Source organism: Myotis brandtii, unplaced genomic scaffold (genome assembly GCF_000412655.1).
Source record: "Myotis brandtii unplaced genomic scaffold, ASM41265v1 scaffold923, whole genome shotgun sequence".
Classification (NCBI taxonomy): domain Eukaryota; kingdom Metazoa; phylum Chordata; class Mammalia; order Chiroptera; family Vespertilionidae; genus Myotis; species Myotis brandtii.
In genome coordinates, this window is record NW_005371804.1 from 93,159 (window position 1) to 116,234 (window position 23,076).

The window sequence follows — 23,076 nt, forward strand, 5'->3', positions numbered from 1 at the left end:
GACGCCGGGGTCCCCGGGAGGTGCTGACCCTGGGACTCTGGCGAGGGTGGGGGCTGGCGTTGGCCGGCCTTGTGCGTTTTTGACTTGGGAGCACTTCCGAGGACGTGTACTGCAGGCTTGTGGTCCTTTTATTCTGTTTATATTAAGGAAAAGAAAATGGTGACAGACCAGATTTCTTCAAACTTGATCTACCAGTGTATTCATTTGTGTGTGTGTGTGTGTGTGTGTGTGTGTGTGAGAGAGAGAGAGAGAGAGAGAGAGAGTGAGAGAGAGAGAGAGAGAGAGAGAGAACATTCCAGTTCTACTCTCAGCACATTTCGGTTATACAACACAGGGTTGTAAAGTGGTCCCATGTCCGGCCCAGGATCCGCAGAACCTCTGCATATTTCCCAGCCTCAGCCCCCTCTCCTCTGTTTCTATGAGTTTGACCTTTTTTTTGATTCCACATGTAAGTGGCACCATGCAGTAATGGAGTACTTGTCTTTGTATGTACAGCTCATTTCACTTAGCGTGATGCCCTCCTGTCCATTCACGTGTTGGCAACCGGCAAGGTTTCCGTCTTTGTTAAAGACTGAATAATAGTTCATTGTAGATATACACAACATTTCCTTGATCTGTTCATTCATCCATAGACACTTAGGTTGTTTCTACACCTTGGCTGTTAGGAGTAATGCTGCAACGAACATGGGAGTACAGAAATCTCTGAGGTGTGTCGTTTTCTTCGAATTATATGCCCAGGAGTGGGGTTGCCGGCTCCTATGGTAGTTCTGCTTTCAATTTCTGAGGAGCCTCTGTCCTGTTTTCTGTAGTGACTGGGCCAGTTTACATTCCCATCATCAGCGCACAAGAGCTCTGGTCGCTGTTATCTCTGGTCGTTTTGATAGTAGACATCCTGGCAGGTGTGCAGCGACACCTCATTGGGGATTTATTTGCATCTCCCTGGTCATTAGTGCTGTTGAGCACCTTTTCATATACCTGTTGGCCATTTGCATGTGTTCTCTGGGAAAATGTCTACTCAGGTCCTTCCCTCATTTTTATTGGATTATTTATGTATTTTTTTAAAATTGATAAATTGATACTGATGTAGTCATTTATGAAGTGTTACCTTATCACACCACACAGGAATGGGAAATACCTGTAATACTATCCTATATAATTAAACCCTAATATGCAAATTGACCAAACGGCAGAACGACAGGAGGAAGTTGTGTTACTCAGCGGGCACAGTACAAACATGAGGTTAGGGAATGAACATCTCACAGCAATGAATAATCCAACCTGAAAACAACAGCCCCCCAGCACCTGCACTGACAGTTCCCTGCAGAGGTTGGGGGTTGTGGGGGCTGGCGGGCGATGGTGAAGTGACATCTCTTCACTAAGGAGTGGCAGGAGGCGTTTGACTTTGTGGAGAGGACTAGAGGGGAGACTCTTTGGGTCATAACTAAATGCAGTAAGGTGCCTGCAGATTTTTAAAAAATAGATTTTTTTATTGTTGATTAGAGGCCCAGTGAACAACATTCATGCACTGGGTGGGGGTGGGGGGGAAGGGTCCCTCAGCCCGGCCTGTGCCCTCTCGCAGTCCTGGACTCCTTGGGTTAGGCCCACTCAGGTGGACATTCTCTGAGGGCTCCTAGTGCTGCCACGGAGGCGGGAGAGGCTCCTGTGCTCGCCACCTGTGGGAGCGCACTGACCACCAGAGGGCAGCTCCTGCATTGAGCATCTGCCCCCCCGTGGTGAGTGTGTGTCATAGTGACTGGTCGTTCCACCGTTCAGTTGATTTGCATATTAGGGTTTTATTATATAGGATAGTATTACAGGTATTTCCTATTCCTGTGTGGTGTAAGGATAGTATCTCCCATTTCCCCCTCCTCTTTACCCACTCCTTCTAGCCCAGAGGTTCTCAACCTGTGGGTCACGACCCCTTTGGTGGTCGAACGACCCTTTCACAGGGGTCGCCTAAGACCATCCTGCATATCAGATATTTACATTACGATTCATAACAGTAGCAACATGACAGTTATGAAGTAGCAACGAAAATAATTTTATGGTTGGGTCACAACATGAGGAACTGTATTGAAAGGGCCAGAAGGTTGAGAACTACTGTCCTAGCCCCTAGTCTTCAGATTTTGTAATCAACATTTTTGGCAATATCTATACCACGGTTGTGTATGTGTGTGTGTGTGTGTGTGTGTGTGTGTGTGTGTGAGAGAGAGAGAGAGAGAGAGAGAGAAATATGCCCTGTAAATATTGCATGTTTAATTTTTAAAATACATTTTTATTGATTTCAGAGAGGAAGGGAGAGGGAGAGAGAGATAGAAACATCAATGATGAGAGAGAATTGTGGATCGGCTGCCTCCTGCATGCCCCACACTGGGGATCAAGGCTGCAGCCTGGGCATGTGCCCTGCCTGACCAGGAATTGAACCGTGACCTCCCCATTCAGAGGTCTACCCTCAACCACGGAGCCATGCTGACCGGGCTAACTTTTTTTTTTTTTTATCCTGTTTCGATTTCACTTTTTTGTGTTTAGGTTTCTGACTTTTTGGCGATAAATATAGCTTCCAGTAATAGAAAACCCTTCTTAAACCTCCCGTTAATCAGATGTTGTGAAGTAATTTTTCACTCTTTATATTAGCATGACAGACTTTTAAAAAAATCACCTTTTGTAAATATGAATATCACCTCCCATCTTTGCGTCTCCCTCATGTACTACTACTGCCCTTGTTTCGTGAGAAGGAGGAGGAGAATTTAATGAGGCTAGAGATCTGGAGAGGGTCATATTCCAGTGAGTGCTGGGGGTGGGGAAGGCTGCTGTTTTATAGACTTACATTAGTGGGGAAATGCATGTTGATTCTGCCCATCCTTACAAGTAATAAACTACTTCAATACGTTATATAGTCTTATACCTGCCCACCTTTTATGGCATTTCTTCTGAAACAGGTACATGTAATAGGCAGATTGCTTCAAAGGGAGAACACGATACCTTCCTTTCGGTGAATAAGTCAGACAGGAAGACAAATACTGGAAATCTTACTTATATGTGGAGCTTAGCAAGACAAGACAAAACTGAACTCACAGACACAGAGATAGATTGGTGGTTGCCCAAGGCAGGGTTTGGGGGTGGGCAAAATGGGTACAAGCTTCCAGCTGTAAGAGACATCACTCCTGGGGATGTAGTACAGCCTGGTAAAAAATATATGTGTCTTCCTTTTAAGGAATGACTGCATAGCAATTACAGTTTGCATTTAATATTTTTCAATTACAGCTTACAGTCAGTATTTTGCATCGCTTTCAGGTGTATAGCACAGTGGTTACACAATCGTATACTTTTTTTCAAGTCAGTTCATCTTAATTAGGTCCTTTGTTAGGTAAGTTAAAAAATAATTAAACCCAGATACGTGCAGCGAGGACCTCAATGTGAGATCCGTTGATAATTTAGCTCCTGAAAATGCAACGCGGCGTGTACAGATATTTCCCTAAGCCGTCGCCTCAGCAAATCGACAAGGACAGGGTTTTCTTTGCAAAGGTTTTTCCACTGGGCACCCTTTCTTTTGTAGGGTTTCTAGGTAGGTACTTTGACTAAACAAGGACCGCCGTTCATTTCTGATTTTATGAGCTTCTGTATCCCTGGCCACACGGGTGACAGTCTTCATCCTTTCCTCGGTCAGGCACTACCCAACTGCAGACTCGGGCCAGCTCAGCCCAATGCTGGCCGGGCTTGAGGGTTGCACACCTCCTTCCTGGGCATGGCGTTGGCCTCGGGCTGAGAGCCAGGCCCCCGTGTCTCAGGGGAACCCTTGGCCTCCCCAGGATGCTTGTTTGTCCATTGGACTGGGCTTCTGATCAAATTTCTACTTGATTTTCTGCCAGGGCTGCATCCTGGTTTCATGGCCATGAAACACTGCTTGGTCCTTGTCAGCCTTGTCACCTGAGCATCTTTTCATGTGCTTATTGGCCATTTGTAAATCTTCTCTAGAGAAATGTCTGTTCAAGTCCTTTGCCCATTTAAAAAAATCAGGTTGTTTGGTTTTTTGTCGTTGGTGAACCCCAGCTTGTTAACAGATAAGATACTCTTACTGTCATGAACGTTAGTTCTGGGAAAGACGTTGAGTGGCATTTCTTTTCCGGCTTCTCCTTTCCACCATAGTTCTCCACTGGTCATAACTTGTTGATATCCTAGTTTGTCCTGTTCTCGGGCTTGACTGAACAGCCCCATTTCTTCCCACCCCTTCCCACATCATTTCTTTTTTATGCAACAAATATTCACTGAGTACCTGCCTACGTGCTCCCAGTGGGACCCTGAGGATACATGAAGGAGCACCAGTCTCTGACCATGAGGAGTTCATAGTCTAGTCAAGGAGTCAGCCACAAGGAAGTAAAATGCAGAATCAGCACTGCAATGGACGTTATAGTGTGCTAAGGGAGTCCAGGGAAGAGGGGATGATCAGTTCTGGGGAAGACAAGATGAGGCCGGAACGTACATAGAGTAGTGGTGCTTGAGCAGGGTTCTGAGGAATGCATAGGAGTTCTCCAGCAGCCACATCCCACGTTTTGGATCCTTGTCTCTTTAGCTGCTGTATGGAAAGTTTTACTGAAGCAAACTGCCTTCGATCGCCTTCTTTATCTTCCCAAAGGATTGTCATTTGCTCTCTGACTTGAGCCATAATCACTCCAATGAAGTTGCCTTTTGGAATTTGGAGAGTTTCTGGTTCCACAGTTTTCTGTAGGATTGACACTGATGATGACCCTCTCCGTTGGTTCCTGGGACACTTCTCTGTGACACTGAGTAATCACATGAAAAGGGCTCAGCACAGTAACTGGGACACAGGAAGTGTAGGTCTTAACCACTATTGGGACATTCATCTGGTTTTTCTCTTCTGTATCCAATTGATCCCTTTCCACCTCCATTTTCCCCCTTCCTGACTCTTGTTTTCTAAATTCTGTTCTTTGCTTGTCATTGTTCTGTTCCTAGATGTTGTCTCACTGTTGCCATTTCAATGTCTCCGTTTATGCAGACAGATTCTAAAGAGCTCACCTCTGTGCATGTTAGTAGGAGACTTTTCTTAAAGCACACAACTATGTTGTAAGGACACAGTTTTTGGACACATGTGACCCTTGTCAAGTCACTCCACATCACCTGCCTCCTCACCAGACCCCGCCATGTCAATTCCACGTCAAATTTGGAAGAATTTGACCTTTCAGCAGTTTTTTGCAAGTGGCATGGTTTTGAAGACGAAATCACAAGTGTGACCTTGCACAGTGGACCTAATGGGACCAAGTCAAGTGATGGTATCCAGAGCATATGTCAGAGGGGATTGTAGGACCTTGTGAACCAAGCAAACTAACATCGCAGAAGTCTTAGGAATGATCGACTATTGCCTGAGAGCTTACTGGTTCCTGGGTACCACGAAGCACTTATTTGACTTTCACAAGAACTTTAGGAGGAAGTTAGTATTGTTTTCTCATTTTAAAAGTTTTTCATTCTTCTTGTCTTAAGAAGGTAAGTATGCCTACAGTCGCATAACTAACAAGTGTCAGACTTAGGATCTGACCCAGTTCCCTTGGATTCCAAACACTGGACTCTTAACACCTTGCTTATCTTCTCTATGTAGCATTTCCCATATCCAGTTCTCATTTTATTTTTCTTCTGCCCACTTTCTGTATTTATTGGATATGTTAGAGCTTAGCCCATTTTAGAGAGGGTATGTGCATATTTATCATCAATATTTTGTTTTAATGTTTAAATAAATTTAATCCTGCATTTAATTTTATTATTCCTATTTTCTATAATTTTTTTTTTGTTTCCAAAATTCTTTGAGGGCTTAATTGTTTTCTTTATTTTCTTTAATAATGAAAATACTTAAGACTATGCATTTGCCTCTAAAAGCAGCTTTGAACACATCCTGAAAAGTTATATCTAGTGTTTTCACCTGTTTTATAAGTAATCTGTTATTGCATATTTAATATCTCCTTTGACCTCATGCGTTTCTTTATTTCTAAGTGGTTGAGATTTTTTTATGCTCTTAATCAAAATTAGTGTTAATTCCTAGTTTTATTGCTATACTAGAGGCCCGGTGCACAAAAATTTGTGCACTCGGTGGGGGGGTCCCCCAGCCCGGCCTGTGCCCTCTCGCAGTCTGGGACCCCTCAGGAGATAACGACCTGCTGGATTAGGCCTGCTCCCGGGTGGCAGAGGGCAGGCCCAATCCCTAGGTGCAGCCCATGGTTGGGCTCAGAGCAGGGCCGACTGGGGAGTTTGACTAAAGGCTTAGGCCCCCAAGGGAGCTGTGATGAGGAAGCTGGGGTGACAGAGAAGCCATGCTGTCCTGCCCTGCTGCCCTGGGTCGGGTCGCACACGGGATGCCCGGGTGGGCTGGCCGATTGCTGCTGCCCCGCCCGGCCACCCCAGGTCGGGTTGCACACGGGACACCCGATGCCCCAGGTCGCAGATAGCAGGCCCGGATGGCGGCAGGGCAGGCGGGATGGTGCTGTCCTGCCCTGCCTGCAGTATGCAAATTAGCCACCATCTTTGTTGGTGGTTAATTTGCATATCACGTTGATTAGCCAATGGGCGGTGTAGTGAAGGTATGGTCAATTACCATGTTTGTCTATTATTAGATAGAATGGCCAGGATGATGGCTTATTGTTTTCCTCTTAAGTCTGTGGACAGCTACATTGCTATTCAGAAGTGCATGCAGTCAGCATAATGGAAATGCTGCTCTAAAAACAAAATGATGAGGGTTTGAAAGTGGTGCTTAGAAGTCACTTATTTTTGTCTAACTTTGACTTCTTGTTTCTCCAATTGGTACGTTTTGTTCTTTTTATTGGTAAAATATATTCTCAATAAAATTCTTAGGGCTTGACAACTTTAGTTTTTATAGGAAAACCAGAGGCCCGATGCATGAAATTCGTGCAAGGGGCTTGGCCCTCGCAGCCCCACCTACCTCAGCTGGCCCTTGCAGCCCTGGCTTTGTCCGGAAGGTCATCCGGGTGGTTGTCCTGCTGTTCAGTCTAATTAGCATATTATCTCTTTGTTATATAGGATGGCCCCAGCTTGTTCTGTAACACTGTACTCAAAGCCAGATGCCAGCGAAAAAACTGTTAAGTGCGACTGTGGGACTCTCTAACAAACCCACCAGCGTTTAACCATTTTAATGAGCTTTTAAGAAGTGTCATTTCACATTAAAATCTGTGGTTTTCCTGCCAAAGCTGTCTTTAGTGAAAGCTGTGTACTCTTAGTCAGATTTGAGTGAAGTGAATGGGGGTGAGCTGGAAGCAGATTGCGCAGTAAATCCGGACACTGGAGAGGGAATGTTCTGAGCACCTGTGTCTTGGTTCTGTTCATATTCCCTGATGTGCCGATCTTAGCCACGGGGAGTGTGTGAGTCAGGAGGGTCTGCGGAGGTTTAGCTGCTTCTGAGAGTCACGTCTGCTATTGGCAAGCATGTGAATTGGAAGTCTGTGCCTGGCCAACTTTGCTTTGTTCTTGTATATGCACTGTTTTCTGAACAAAGATCATCTTCCATCTTTTTTTTTTTTGGGGGGGGGGGTTAATCTTCACCCGAGGATATTTTTCCATTGATTTTTAGAGAGAGAGGGAGACAGAGAGAAATATTGATGTGAGAGAAACACATAGATTGGTGCCCTGACCAGGGCCCGGGCCAGGGAGAAGCCTGCAACCAAGGTATGTGTTCTTGACCAGAATCGAACCTTGGACCCTTTGGTCCTCAGGCCGACACTCCAGCTCTGAGCCAGACCAGCTAGGGCCCATCCTCTTAACGTACCTACGTCCTGCGACCAACAGGCAAATGCTGGGATCAGTACTCTGCATGTACCCATAATTCCCTGTCTTTCTTCTCTGCCCGGCTGTTTATTCCCCTTCCCACCAGAGCAGCCTGGCTTACATTTCTGAACTCTCTCAACAGCGGCCCATGCTTTGCCTCTAATAACCCGCCGGCCTCCTCAGTGTGAACAGTGGGCGGAACTCTTGATGTTTTGATATTGCTTCCTCTTCCATTGAAATAAGCTGGGCTCTGTTTCTGCTGAGACATAATTAAAGTCTTATGAAATGTGCATAAAGCAAAAATACCAAGTGCACGGAAAAGTTTGTACAGCAGTTCCATCCCGAGGCGAAGGCGTGTGAAGCAAGCCTTTGTTTTCCTGAAGGACAATGTATTCCCTTGCACAGACCCTGCTTCAGCCTCTGGAGATGCGGGCATCTCTCATGGGCCGTTCAGGACTTTCCTTTGGGCTTCTAGCTGCCAAATTCCTGTGCGTCGGGACCCTACAATGGTGAACAACACAGAAAAATGCCCTGTCCTCCTGGGTTATTGACCAGTGGGAAAGGTGGACGGTAGTCTACTAGTAAGGTTTTTACAAAGAAAGAATAAACTCTGATCCCATTAATGGAATTGATAAAACACCACACAATGGGTGTGACGAGTAGTAGATAAATGGCTGGACAGGGAGGGGTAGGCCAGAGCTAGCTGAGCAGAAGTGGGGCCGGTGGCAGGGCGTGGGGGGAGGAGAAGGAGACGTGAGGGACAGGTGCACAGGAAGGAAAGACCAGGTCTGCTCTGGGAGCTGAGAGGGAACCAGTGTGGCCTGAGGGTGGAGGCAGGGGCAGGTCAGCTGACACAGGTAAGTCAGGGCGTGAGCTGATTCGTGAGGAGTTTGGTGGATGGGTCAGTTGCCATTTAAAGACTGGCTGGACTTGTTTGTCAAGCAATGACATTTCAGGCCATAGAGCTAACATGCATAGCAGGCAACACCTTCAACCTGAACTTCCCATGGCCTCTTGTTTAGGGACCTTCATATAATTGAAATCTGAGCAGATCAGAATTTCCAGAATGACCACACTCCCCTGTTTCAGTTATTTCTCTTCCTTCTCTGCTCTGGTCCTGGGGTTTGAATTCCTATCACTCTCACATTCTTCACGGAGGCCAGTCAAGCTGCCTGGGTTCTGTGGCTCTACTGTTCGCGCCACAGTGTCCAGAATAACCGGGGAGAAGATGTGCTTTGAGAGAAAGCGCTTGTGTTTGTTTTCAAGGTGTTTGATATGGGGCTAAGGAGTATGTCCTTCCTGCCCTGGCCGGTGCTGCTCAGTGGTCAGAGCGTTGGCCCTCGCACTGAAGGGTCGTGGGCTCCCTTAGGTCAAGGGCACGAACCTCGATTGTAGGTTTGATCCCTGGGCCTGGGGCAACCAATCGGGTGTCTCTTTCACATTGATGTTTCTCTCTCTCTCTCTGTATCCTTCCCTCCCTCCCTCTCCTCTTTTCCCTCCTTCCCTCCCTTCCATTCTCTCTAGAAAACAATGGAAAAAATATCCTCGATGAGGATTAACAACAACAAAAAATCACACAATAAAGAGAGTGCCGACCTTGCTTTGCTTCCCCAGACCCAGGCAACCGAAGACCTTTCCCAGAGTTTTCAGCTTTTCCTCATGTGGTTGATTGTATCAGGTCCATTGGGCGTATTCTGCTGTGTCCTTTTTTATGTTAATCATTTGTTTAGTTTTTGGTCAGAGGAAAGGCCCGCGTTCTTAGCTTATTAAAGTAATTGAAAACTTATATATTTTTTTAAAAAAGGTCATTGTAGATGGGCCTTTCTGAATCTATGGATGCCTTCTTTTTGTTCCTTTTAAAAAATATATATATTTTATTGATTTTTTACAGAGAGGAAGGGAGAGAGATAGAGAGTTAGAAACATCGATCAGCTGCCTCCTGCACACCTCCTACTGGGGATGTGCCCGCAACCCAGGTACATGCCCTTGACCGGAATCGAACCTGGGACCTTTCAGTCCGCAGGCCGACGCTCTATCCACTGAGCCAAACCGGTTTCGGCTTTTTGTTCCTTTTGATGTTGCAGATAAAATGTTCAGAAAAGGATGCTTCTGAGGTCTAAAAGGGTCCACTTGCAAACCCTTGAGTCATGCTCTTGGTGTTTTAAGGTTTGGGAGCGGCAAGTAAAGGCACTTAAAATAAAATGGTGGAGGAAGCTTCAGCAGGGGGTAGATTGCAGAGCAAGGGCAGAACCTCAGCGGGACAGACCCCTTAGCACATCCAGGTCCCCTCACGGTCCGTCTGAGGCTGTGGTCTCCTCCATGTCCAGGGAGAATGAGGGTCTGTAAGGTCCAGAAATGGAGCCCCCCCCCCCCTCCGGGGGGAAGCCTCACTGAAGCCTGGAGAAGAGCGAGTTCCTCTGCAGAGGGAGGTCATGTAACTGAGGGAGACCCAAGGAGACCCCGCGCTACTCACCCTGAGCAGTGTCACATAGTAGGTGCTCAGTAAGTGCGGGAGAGGATCCCTGCTGTGGACGGCATGGGCCCCCTCCCCAAATTCACCGGTATGTGGTAGTATTTGGAGTTGGGGTGTTTGGGAGGTAAATAAGTTTAGATGAGGTCATGAGGGTGGGGCATTAGGGTAAGTGTTTGAGCATTGGGCTATGAGCCAGGAGGCCACAGTTCAAATCCCGGTCAGGGCACATGCCAGGGTTTCGGGCTCGATTTCCAGTGTGGGTGCAGGAGGCAGCCGATCAATGATTCTCTCTCATCACTGATGTTTCTATCTCTCTCTCTCCCTCTCTGAAATAAAATATATATATATTAAAAAACAAAAAAAGAGATCCAAGAACTAAAGAGAGCCCTGGAGCACGTGTTCTCATCCTCTCTCTCCCTCCACCCCTCTACCCCTCCCATCTGAGGACAGTGGGAGGTAGGCTGTGGCAAGCCAGGAAGAGGGCTGCCGCCGGAACCCCGCCATGCCGGCAGCCTGGTCTCCCAGTTCCAGCCTCCAGAGCTGTGAGAAGATAAAGTCTGCTGTGTAGCCGCCTAGTCTGTGGCATTTTGTTACGGCCGCCGAGCTGCCTAAAATGTCCATCCCGGAAACGCCTCCCTAAAGCTCTCCCTCACTGATCCTGAGACCCGTGATGATTGGGCCCCATCTCCTCAGTCGCTTGGTTTGATCGGAGATGACGTGTTCAAGGAAATCAGGGGGCCCCTCTGTTGAATCATGGGTAGGGGAGAGAGGTCCCAAGGGACCCTGACTCATGTCTGCAAAGCCCAGAGAAGGCTGTGGACCCCCTGACGTCTTCAGAAAAGGTCAGACTCCTCCTGTGTCTTCGAGGCCATGCTGCGCCCACCTTGCCTGGTCTCCATCCCCACCTCCAAGCTCTCCCTCTGCACAGTCCCCTGTTTCTGGAACCCACCAGCCCCCCTGGACCTCCTGCCTCTGCCCCAGGCCTCCCTAGAACAGCTCTCTTTTTTTTAAATATATTTTTATTGACTTCAGAGAGGAAGGAGAGGGAGAGAGAGAAACATCAATGATGAGAGATAATCATTGACTAGCTGCCTCTTGCATGTCCCACAGTGGGGATCAAGCCTGCAACCTGGGCATGTGCCCTGACCGGGAATCGAACTTTGACCTCCTGGTTCGTTGGTCAATGCTCAACCACCTACCCATGCTGGCCGGGCTAGAGCAACTCTCCTGAGCATCCCAGGTGGGACCTCCGTTCTCGCCTCTGTCTGTCAAAGAAAACCCAGCTGGACGGGGGAGAAAGAGGCAAGACAGATTTTGTTCAGAAACGATTGCAATAGGGGAAGCAAGACCTCAGTATAGAGCTGGCTCAGCGCAGAGCACAGCAGGAGGGCAGGCTCCAGGGTCGGGGCGGGCGGGTGGTGGGGGTAGTGACTAGTAGGGCAGGGTTCTGAGCTGACTCGGCAGGACCCTTGCAGAACGGACACGCAAGTCAAAGGCGAGGAGGGGTTCAGAGGGGCCTGACCCGAGTTTGCTTGGGGAGAGGCTGCCAGGCTCACACTCCTCCTTGCTGTGTCATCGTGGTCACTGCTCCGCTTGTCCTGTGGGCCGTGACCCCTCCAAGGCTCGTCTTCCTCATCGGTGAACCCCAGGCCCCTGGGCCCCTCGGCACTGAGATGGGGTTCTCTGGGGCTGGGATGAGGGCGCTCTGCCTGTTCTCTGACTACAGCTACAGCTACAGCTCTTCCAACAGCAGGTGTCCTTGTCCCAGCGGGTCAGCCTCACGGGACTCGGGGATGCCCCGGGGCCATGCTGGGGGCACTGCCTGATACCATTCCCTAAGCCACAGCCAGTTCTGTTCTCAGCTCTTGGCTGAGCTGATAAGGTGACATGAAAGGCAGAGGAAGAAGCCATCCTCCCCGGGTTGAGACACTTAATTCCCTTCTCACCCGAGAGGAGTCTCCAGGCGCCCTCTCCACCCACGGCGTCCAGGGCAGCCCGAGTGCCTGGCCACCGCCAAAGGCCGCTCCTTCTGGGCCCTGGGAGCCGCCCAGGGAGCCCCGGAGAGGGTAGGACACTTCTCAGATGGGAGAGGGGCTGGGAGAGAGTGGGCAGTTTATTTTAAGTAGGAAAATTTTAAAAAGCTGTCAGCACTACCACCATTTCCCCCCATCAAATTAAAAACATATATTTTACCAAAAAGTGGTAAAATCATGCAGCTCACATGTCCCACTCTACTCGACCCCAATCCCCACTCCTAGCCCTCGCTCAGCCTTGGGCCATCAGAAGGGCAGCGCAGATAAAAGTCACCACCGCCACCCACCGCAGGGTGACTGAGACGGGGTGACCTCGGCCACAGCCTCGATGTCCACCACTGTCTTCCCACCCCTCGAATCGCTGCCGTCCTTGGTTTTGGAGTGTGAGCATCCGGTGAGGGGCCTGGAGAAGATGCCAAATGCCAGGGCAGAGGAGTAACCCGGGTCTGACACCTTGGATGGGAAGCAATTACAGTCTTACTTGGGAGCCTGGAACTGAAGTTTCCCACCTCTGCCATCACGACAGTGGGCACCATTTCCCGGGCTGCACAGCGCCACCCACTGCGGGGCTCAGGCACCAGGTTTTCGTTGCCTCACAGTCTGGAGGGTGGAGGCCCGAGACCAAGGTGTGGGCAGGGCTGGTTCCTCCAGAGCAGTGGTTCTCAACCTTCCTAATGCCGCGACCCTTTAATACAGTTCCTCATGTTGTGGTGACCCCCAATTTCATTGTTACAAATTGAACATAATCAAAGCATAGTGATTAATCACAAAAACAATATGTAATTATATGTGTGTTTTCCGATGGTCTTAGGCGACCCCTGTGAAAGGGTCGTTTGACCCCCAAAGGGATCGCGACCCACAGGTTGAGAACCACTGCTCCAGAGGCTGTGAGGGAGCCTCTGTCCCATCCTCGCCCCCAGCTTCCGGTGCTTGCTGGCCATCTTGGGGTTCCTCGGCTTGTGGGAGCATCGCCCCTATCTCAGCCTTCATTGTCACATGACGCTCTCCCCATCCGTGTCCAAATGTCCCCTTTTAATTACGACACCAGTCATACCTGGATTAGGGCCACCCTCCTGACCTCCGTGTGACTTGGTCAATTTCTGATCTCCATATAAAGGTCTCATGCGGAGGTCCTGGGTTCAGGGCTCCAACATATGAGCTCAGCGGGGGACACAGTCAGCCCATAACAGGCGCGGGCCCACACAGTAGTGGAAGAAGTCACCGGCATTTCACATCACAATAGTTGGGGGCGTTTCTAAATGCGGACACAGCTCTTCTGCCTTCAAAACGCGGTAGAGACTAGACGTGGAGCTGGAGGTCATGGTTGGATACGTGGGTGCAGAAGTGCCCTCCATCACAGAACATTCCCCCGGCGGACCTTGAAAACATCTTGATAGCTTTATTTCAACATAGTTGATTTTCTTTGTAACCCTATGTGTTTTGTTTTATGAACTGTGTTAAAAGATCCATGATATAGCCCGGCCGGCATGGCTCAGTGGTTGAGCATTGACCCATGTTCCAGGAGGTCACGGTTGGATTCCTGGTCAGGGCACATGCCCGGGTTACAGGCTTGATCTCCAGTAGGGTGGGTGTGGGAAGCAGCTGATTCTCTCTCATCACTGATGTTCCTATCTCTCGCTCCCTCTTCCTTCCTCCTTGAAATCAATAAAAATATATTTAAAAATAAGATCCATGATATAAAAATGTCTGTGTAGGGTTGGTGGCTCCTTAACTGCCTTTGAGGAGAAGTTACTTCCCCAGCAAACTGTAGGAGGACCCGTTCTGTTCCTCTCGCTGCCTCTCCAAGAGGTCACGTGCTGTTCTTCTCCGGTGGCCCCGGGCTGTGTTCCCTCTCCAGGTGCCCTCGGGCTCTCTGCAGGTGTGGCCTGGGTGTGAGCCACCAGCCAGGAGGGAGGCCCTTGGGGCAACTTGCAGACCACGCTTCCTGCTCTCCTTGGGGCTTGGGTCACCCTGTGGACAGTGCACCCCGCTTGTCTGACTGGGACCGCGTGGGCAGAATGCTCTAGCAAGGTGGGACTTGAAGGGGAGAACCGAGTTGACATCACTGAGTGCCACCCATCCTACTAAAAGGGCACAGTCTGGTAAGAAGTCAGACAGTAATTGTGTTGTTGTTAATCCTCACCCGAGGATACTTTCCCCTGGATTTTTAGAGAGATTTGAAGGGAGAGGGAGAGGCCGAGAGAAATATTGATGTGAGAGAGACACATTGATTGGTTGCCTCCTGCACACACTCCGACCAGGGCTGGGGAACCTGCAACCAAGGTCCTTGACCGCAATTGAACCTGGGAACCTTCAGTGCGTGGGTCGATGCTCTATTCACAGAGCCAAACCGGCTAGGGCTAGACCGAGTAGTTACTGCCTGGCATCCGGTGCCTTCCAGCCACCCTGTGAGTCAGGTGTGAATACCCAGTAGGAGATGAGGACACAGGTCCGGAGCATTTGTGTACCTGGTGCCAAATCACACCACTACTGCAACTGAGCTGCATGTGTCTTTCAATGTCACTGACCCCACTCAGTCCCTTTATAAAGTAAGACCTGGACACAGAACAGGTCTGGTCTGTGCTGTGATACATGGGCTCATGAAATGCATTGTGGGGAAAAATCATCAAATGTGTACTCACATAAGTTGGGGGAATTCTACAGAAATATCACTTTTTTAGAGGTTTATTTTTTTAAATTTATTTTTATTGATTTCAGAGAGGAAGGGAGAGGGAGAGAGAGATAGAAACATCAATGATGAGAGAGAATCATTGATCGGCTGCCTCCTGCACATCCCCTACTGGGGATCAAGCCCACAACCCAGGCATGTGCCCTTGGCTGGAATCGAACCTGGGACCCTTCAGTCCACAGGTCGATGCTCTATCCACTGAGCCAAACCAGCTAGGGCTAGAGGTTTATTTTTAATTAAAATATTTAAAAAAATATCAGTGTGGTATAACTTACAGCAAAATGTACAGTTCTTAGCTATTATGGCTCAATAAATGCTAACATGTGTCTACATCCACATGTAACATGTGACCACCACCCAGATCAAGAATAGAATATATCCAGCTCTCCACAAGGGTCCTTGCGCTCTTTCCTGGTTAATCCCCCACCAAAGGTCCCGGCTCTTCTGACTCCCGTCATCATTGAAACTCTTGGCCTGGTTTTCAACTTCACTTAAGTGGCATTTTTCAGTACGGACCCTTTCGCGTCTGGCTCTCTTCACTCAACACATGTCTGTCAAAGGGATATGTGGTGGTAGGTCAACAGTTTTTGTTTTGTTGTTTTTATGGCTGTGGAACATTTCATTGGTCCATTCTGCTGTCTATGGAAATTTCTTGTTTATATTTGTGCAGTTTCTCAATCGATTGTCTTTTAGCTCTGAATTCACTTTCTGACTACTCCGTGAAAATGGCTCTAGGCCCATAGGGACTTCTCTTCTGTCGGTGGGCCGTGCTGTGCCCTTGACAAGGAGGTCTGGACCTCCGCCCTGGCGAGGGTGCTTTCTCTGGGGCTTGAGTATTCACCCTCAGTGCGAGGGGCCGTGGCTTCCCCTCAGATCCGCCATTCCTGTATTTCGGGTTCTCTTTACTTCTGACTGCTAATCTCTTGTCCCTCGAATCTCTTATTAAAGTGAATGATTCTTTATATTAAACGTTCCCTATTCAAATGACTGTGTGGTTTCTCTCTCCTGATTGGACCAAAGCTGCCATCATAGGTTTTCATTATTATGAGCAATGTGCTCTGAGCATTCTCGGCCGTGAGCCTTGGTGGATGTAAGTGATCTCTTCTGTTGGGATTGTGCCCAGGAGTGGTGTGCTGGCCACGTCTTCGGCATTTTAGCCCTTGGGCAGGTGGGCTCTGAACCCTTTCCTAGTCTCCAGGGCCTTTAACCTTAGGTCAGAGGTCCCGCCCATCGGGCCTGGCGAGGGACCCTCCACGTGACCGGGAGGAGGTTGGGACACTGACTTTCAGGTTCCTTTGGTCGGCGGTAGCCCAGGTTATCTCTGGCCAGAGACAGCGCTCTGCGCCCCAGTTCTCATCTTGCTTTAGGAATGAATTCAAACAAGAGACAACAAGTAACAGCAAAAGCAGGCGAGGATTTGCTTGTAGGAAAGCAATACACTCAGAGAGGCCCTGAGCGGACAGCTCAGATGGCTGAGACTGAACTGAGTGCCCCGATATTTGGGAGTTTAGAGGATTTATACCCCTAGGTGGGAAGGACCCCCGGCAAGAAGCTAGTCACCCCTCCCTCATGTCTTGCCGGGAGCCAGTCCAGGCTCCCAGCAATGTCTCAAAAAAATGTATCTTTAGGCTCCAGGGCTCCTTCATCTAGATGCGAGGCCACCATCTAGCCCAGTGGTCGGCAAACTCATTAGTCAACAGAGCCAAAAATCAACAGTACAAGGATTGAAATTTCTTTTGAGAGCCAAATTTTTTAAACTTAAACTATATAGGTAGGTACATTGTAATTACCTTAATTAGGGTACTCCTAAGGCTTAGGAAGAGCCACACTCAAGGGGCCAAAGAGCCGCATGTGGCTCGCGAGCCGCAGTTTGCCGACCACGGATCTAGACCAAACCCTGGAGGGCCCTGAACCTTCTAGCTCACATAGGGGCCTGCCTCCTCCCTTGTTTCTTGTAGTTGGTCATGTCTCACAGTTATTTCCTCCAAGCCCAGCTGCCTCTCCCAGCCTCTCCCAGCCTCTCCCAGCCTCTCCCAGCACGTATCTTTCACCTGCCTCCTCTAACTCCAACACCGTGAGGGCCCTTACTTTGTGCAATTATTTGTTTCACCGCAATTCAGATGTGCCTCATGTCTAACCAGTGCACAGCCTCTGGGGCACCAGGAGGGGCACACCCATGGCCCTGGGGCACTCCAGCCCAGAAGGGCCCAGTGAACCCAGCCTGGAGCCGAAGCTGTACCTGTGATGCCTGCAGAGGAGCTCATGGAGGGTGGGAGGCAGAGGAGAAGGGAGGAAGCACCTGCCACCTTCTGACTTGCCATCATCTATAATTCATGCGCAGTGGGTATCTACTCCAGTTCCGAGGCGCTGTGCCTGCGTCTGTAATGCTCACAGGTTAGAAGAGCAAAGCCTGGCATGCAGCGTTTGCTCAGTAAACTGCTGCTCCCTTACTGCCTGGCTGGCTGGGCCACACAACTTGGGCCACACAGCCTGTCCTCACAGCCGGGGCCTCACAGCCTGGGCCTCACAGCCAGGTCCAGGTGTGCTTGGAAGATGGGGCTTCCATAGCAGAGACAGTACCTGTTCATGGCTCCGCCCCCGGGAAGGCAGAGCTGCTTTATGCTGAGGGCTCCTGCCTTCAGCGGGCCTGTGGGGGCCAGAACCCAGGGATACACATTTATCTCCCTAAAAACGTTCTGCTCAGGCTCTGTCCCCTGGTGGCTCTGTCCCCTGAGGGCTCTGACTCCTGAGGACTCTGTCCCCTGAGGGCTCTGTCCCCTGGTGGCTCTGCCCCTATAAATATTTCTCTCTTTTCTGTGTCCAGCATGGCTAGAGAGTGGTCCGGTTCCTGAGTAGGGGCTGCTGGGGATTGAGAAAATGAAAGGAAGAGACAGACACAGAGATAGAAGGAGAAAGCTGGGGCCAGGTGGGACAGCTGTCCTCTGATGGAGAGACAGTGACCCAGAGCCGGTACAGGGCGTTTATTTTATACAGTCTGATGAAAACAAGGGTGGATTAACATGTATACAAAGGTTCTTGTTTTGGCAACACTGGCTGCACCTCCCACAGCCCATTAGCTACTTAGGAAGGAGTTAGGGAGGGCTACAAGGTCAGGTTTAATTATGCTAGGAGAGCTCTGCCCTCCAGGCTGGGACTTGTTTGTGGCCCTGCCACAGGCCAGTCCGAGGCTCAATCCTATAGCCGCTCCCCTACATCTCCCCCTTCTTTTGTTTTTAAGCTACTATAATAAAACTTAAACATCAAGAACAAAGCTCTGACTATTAAAACAATTACAAAACAACGCCAATGCAAAAACCAAACTACAGACATGTTAACGTTTTAAAACTTAAACATCAAAAGCAAAACTCTAGCTATTAAAATAATAACAAAACAATGCCACTGCAACACAGCAATAAGAGAGAAATCAAACTACAGATATGTTAACATTTTTAGCTACTAAATGAAAGTTTCTTTTACTGCTGGTGTGTATTTTCTGAGTCCTCAGATTTGGCTGCGCAAGACTTTACAGAAGACTGGCAGCTAACCAACGCTGGCATAGCCAGAAACATGGTTGAGGGAGTAGCTTCCACTTCTTGCTTTTCTACCATCTGCTGGGCTTCAGTTGTTAACTTCTTCAGCTGACCCCATGTTGGCACCTCGGTCCCTTGCGTAGCATTCATTTTCTTCTTCCGCATCGCTGTCATCGGGGCAACTCTCAGTCTTTTGAACAAAGGGACAAAGAGCTTCTCTGGGCCCATTGTGGTGATACCGTAACGCTCTGGCACCCAAATTGGCTGCACTGCTCCTTCTGGAAAGATACAAAACACAACCTCTTCCCCACATCATTACTGGATCTGGTAAAACTCTTGTCTGGTTTGTGCATCCTTCCACCGGGCTAACCCGGTGGCAGCTGTTGTATAGGAGGCCCGATGCCTTTCGGCTGCTGTATGACCCTCTGCATCGCAATTCAAAACATTTAAAGTATAAAGAGCATGACTGAGTTTGTTTTGAGGTGACACATAACATCCGTCTCCCCCTTTTTGTTTTAGCAGTTGCATTTTAAGAGTACGATTGGCTCTTTCCACTATTGCTTGACCTTGAGGGTTGTAAGGGATACCAGTTATATGACAAATTTGATATTGCTGACAAAAGTGCTGAAAAGAAGAACTAGCATATGCGGGTCCATTGTCTGTTTTTAGCTCTAAGGGAGGTCCTAGTATTGCAAAGGCGGCTAAGCAATGATTAATTATGTGCTTGGCGCTTTCCCCTGTTTGGGGAGTCGCAAAGATAAAGCGGGAGCAGGTATCTGCATTAACATGTACCCATCTGTGCTTACCAAACTCCGGGATGTGGGTGACATCCATTTGCCAGATTTGATTAGGTCTAAGACCCCTAGGATTAACCCGTAACGATTGTACAGGGCAATGAATTACGCACTGAGGGCACTGCTTAACAATTGGACGAGCTTGCTCCCGAGAAATACGGAACTGTTTGCGCAGGGCAGCAGCATTTTGATGATGCAAAGCATGGGAGGACTGGGCAAGAGAAAATGGGGTAGCCTTTTGCATTATAGCAAGGAGGTGGTCAATAGCTTCATTTACCAGGGAGACCTGAATGAGATCGGATATGACCAATAAAGCAGGGAAATTGTCGCTCTCTAATGACCTTTCGAAGGCTGAAAAATGAATGAAAGAGTTCCTCCGAATTAGTGTGCCCTATTGAGGAGGAAACTGGTCTTGCAAGGCGTGTCAGGCCATAAAAACTGTGAACAAAGCACTGCCCTGGGGGGTGGGGTGGGGAGGTCATTATCGCTGGCCCCAGGACAGATCATCGGATATGGCCTGGGGACCTCAACACCTGGGAGCCTTCCTGTAACCCACGAAAGGGGGCAGAACCATATCTCAAGACAAAGACCCCAGAAGGTTATAAAAAGTGAAGCCCTCTGCGTGTTACTTCACTCTGATTTGGAAATTATTCCCGGAGTCCACTAGTGTTAATAAACGGGGTCCCTCCCTTTCTCTAGGAAGTGTGCTTGGTATTTCTTTGGTCTTCTGCAACACTATAGTAGCTGTTTCAATAATTTTGGCCATACTTACCACATAAGCACTATCACTATATAGGTTGATGGGCTCTGTAGCAAAATCTGTTGAGGCATAAATAAGAGCTTGTATTTCTACCCGTTGTGCTGAAATAGAAGGGGTTTGAAGGACCTTTCCCCGCCTGCTGCAGTAGTATCCAGTCTTTCCAGAACTGGATCCATCTGTAAAAATGGTTAATGCCTGAAGGTAAAGGTAGTAACTGAGAGAAATTGTAAGATTTTATTTGCAGGATAATGGTTAGTATTAATTGTTTGTGCCCTTTAATTTCTCCAGTATAGTCTGATCTATCACCCCAGGGAGGACTTGAAATCCTTTCAATGTCAAATTGCTCCTCCCTAAAATTAATCCTATCATGACCCGGAAGGGGACCATACGCTCCTGTAGCAATGGGGGTTAGTACATATCGGGAGGTGGGACTGAGGTCTGATCCTGCACTTCCTGGGCTGGCACGGTAAAAGGTTTCCAAAGTTGGTTTTGGGACCAAGCCAGCTGGAAAGGCTGCAGTGGGGTTAAGGATAAGACCCCTACTGTTTGGTGGGGCGGGGCTGGCTCTGCTTGAAGTTTCCCTGCCTACGGGGCATTAAATTATCATCAACATCAGTCCTGGAGTGGCATTCATTTACCCAATGCTTTCCTCTCCTGCATCTTGGACCTTTCCCTGAATGCAGGCTGGTCCAGTATCAGCACAGACACAGATAAAATGCTTCCATAATAAGTAATCTCCAGGTGAGAGACTAGCCTCTTCGACAATATTAAACCTCTGCTAACCTTCCACTGTCTGTCTTAGTTCCCCTGCCACATACACCTATTTCAATTTGTCAATTTAAATCAGTCTGAGATAAGGTTTATTTTCTAACTTTATTTGTCCTAGGGTGTGGACAGTAAATGACACTAATTGGATTTCTGCTATCAGTCTTTTTGAGTATATAGACACAAGCTTTGGTTAGGGAGGCAAAATTCGAGTTATTTACTTTTAAGTGTCCTTGGTTTAGGGGAGACAGGGTTTTCTAGATGGCCCCAAACCACTTGGCATTTATATTTTTTAGATGGTTGCAAACTGCTGTTACATGCAAGTCACGAAATTAGAAAATTGACTCTGTAGGTCTTTGCATACACTTAATAAAAACTTCCTTAGGATTCCTAAGGATTGAATAAATTTGTCATTTCTCCTGTAGAGAGTTTTAGATAAGATCGTAACTAATTAATGTCCTCTAACAACCTTTACAAGTCATTGAAGGTCTTGAGGCGATCCTTTCGTATTTATACCTTCTGAGGACTAATACATTGTTTTTAAGTACAGTTCCTAGGTATCTGAAGGGCATTTCCCACTGTATTTTTTTCCTAGAGCAAATCTCTAAGCCACATTTAGGGAGTTTCTTTTAAAAACTTTTACTTTCTTTTAAACAGAACAATCAACTTGGTTGCTTTTCAGAAAAACTAGTAGGAGAGAAACATGCTGGCCAATACTGCAATGCATACATCTCAAGTAAAAGTAACTTTCTTTTTCCTTATGGTGTCTCATTAATGGTGAGATTCAATGCCTGAATAATAACTTTTGGTTTACTTTGTAAATAGTAGTAGAAGAGATTTTAAAATTTCTCCTTTTTAAATTTACTTTTAACCAGTATTATTTTTGCAAATTTTACTGTGGACTTTGTTAGAACCAATTGCTTATCAGTATTTAAACAGAACACAGTTATTAATTTTTATTTGATAAAGCTTCCCACGTGATTTTGAGTATATTAGATCGGCCTAATTTAGTTTAAAAATATTTCTTTTAAGAGGAGAGAATAAATCCTTGAATCATTCCAGGGCCCTTGAAATGTCCCAAAGCTATGTCTCAGTTAAAGTCTTGAAATTTAACTTAGAAACCTCTTTCCTGAAGCCCTGAATTATCCATGTTTTACACCCAGCTAACGCACCAATCAGCTCCTTACCTTACTTCTTTAATTTGTTGCGCAGCGCACTTCTCAGAGTGACCCCCTCCTCTGACTTTTGAGAGTTCCCCTGTACTCAGGTCCCTGGATCCGGGAGCCAAATATAAATATTTCTCTTTTCCGCGTCTAGCGCTGCTAGAGCACAGTCCAGTTCCTGAGTAGGGGCTGCTGGGGATTGAGAAAATGAAAGAAAGAGATAGACACAGAGATAGAAGGAAAAAGCTGGGGCTGGGTGGGACAGCTGTCCTCTGATGGAGAGACAGTGACCCAGAGCTGATACAGGGCATTTATTTTATACAGTCTGATGAAAACAAGGGTGGATTAACATGTATACAAAGGTTCTTGTTTTGGCAACACTTGCTGCACCTCCCACAGCCCATTAGCTACTTAGGAAGGAATTAGGGAGGGCTACAAGGTCAAGTTTAATTATGCTAGCTCTGTCCTCCAGGCTGGGACTTGTTTGTGGCCCTGCCACAGGTCAGTCCGAGGCTTAATCCTATAGCCGCTCCCTACATGCCCCCTTTGGTTCTGCGTGAGCTCCTGAATCGACCTCGACTGGAAGGTGGGATCAGGTCCTCATAGCACACGACATAGACTCATTCAAAGATGCTGGTGCTTTGCAAATGGTTCGTGAGCTGTGATGTCTGCAGAGCGGTTTCTCAGCCACTGCACTGTCGGTAGGAAGAATGTTCCAATTCACATAAAAAACAACACAGGGAGCTTTGGCCCATTGGGGCCCTGCCACCGGCTCTGCCTCCTGGGTGCCATTTGGCGTCTAGCGAGAGACCAGTGCAGCAGTGAGCCGAGTGTCCACCCCGGGGGACTGAGGCCCTGGGGAAGGGCCCTGAGAAAGGGTGCACTGGGGCACAAGAACTTAGGTTCACTACTGAGGCGGCCCCCTGGACGAGCAATGTGTCTGAGACAGGAAGCAGAATAGAGGAATATCATCTTTCTCTTGCATTTAAAAATATTTGATTTCAGAAAGGAAGGGGGAGAGAGAGAGATAGAGACATCAATGATGAGAGAGAATCATTGATTGGCTGCCTCCTACCCCCCCCCCCCC

At 48.1% G+C, this 23,076-nt stretch overlaps 1 protein-coding gene across 1 annotated transcript in view; it reads left to right on the plus strand.

The window, feature by feature from the left end:
• B3GALT5 (UDP-Gal:betaGlcNAc beta 1,3-galactosyltransferase, polypeptide 5) overlaps window positions 1–23,076 on the plus strand; it is an 81,843-nt gene that overhangs the window by 54,746 nt on the left and 4,021 nt on the right. The gene's annotated exons all lie outside the window — the stretch shown is intronic.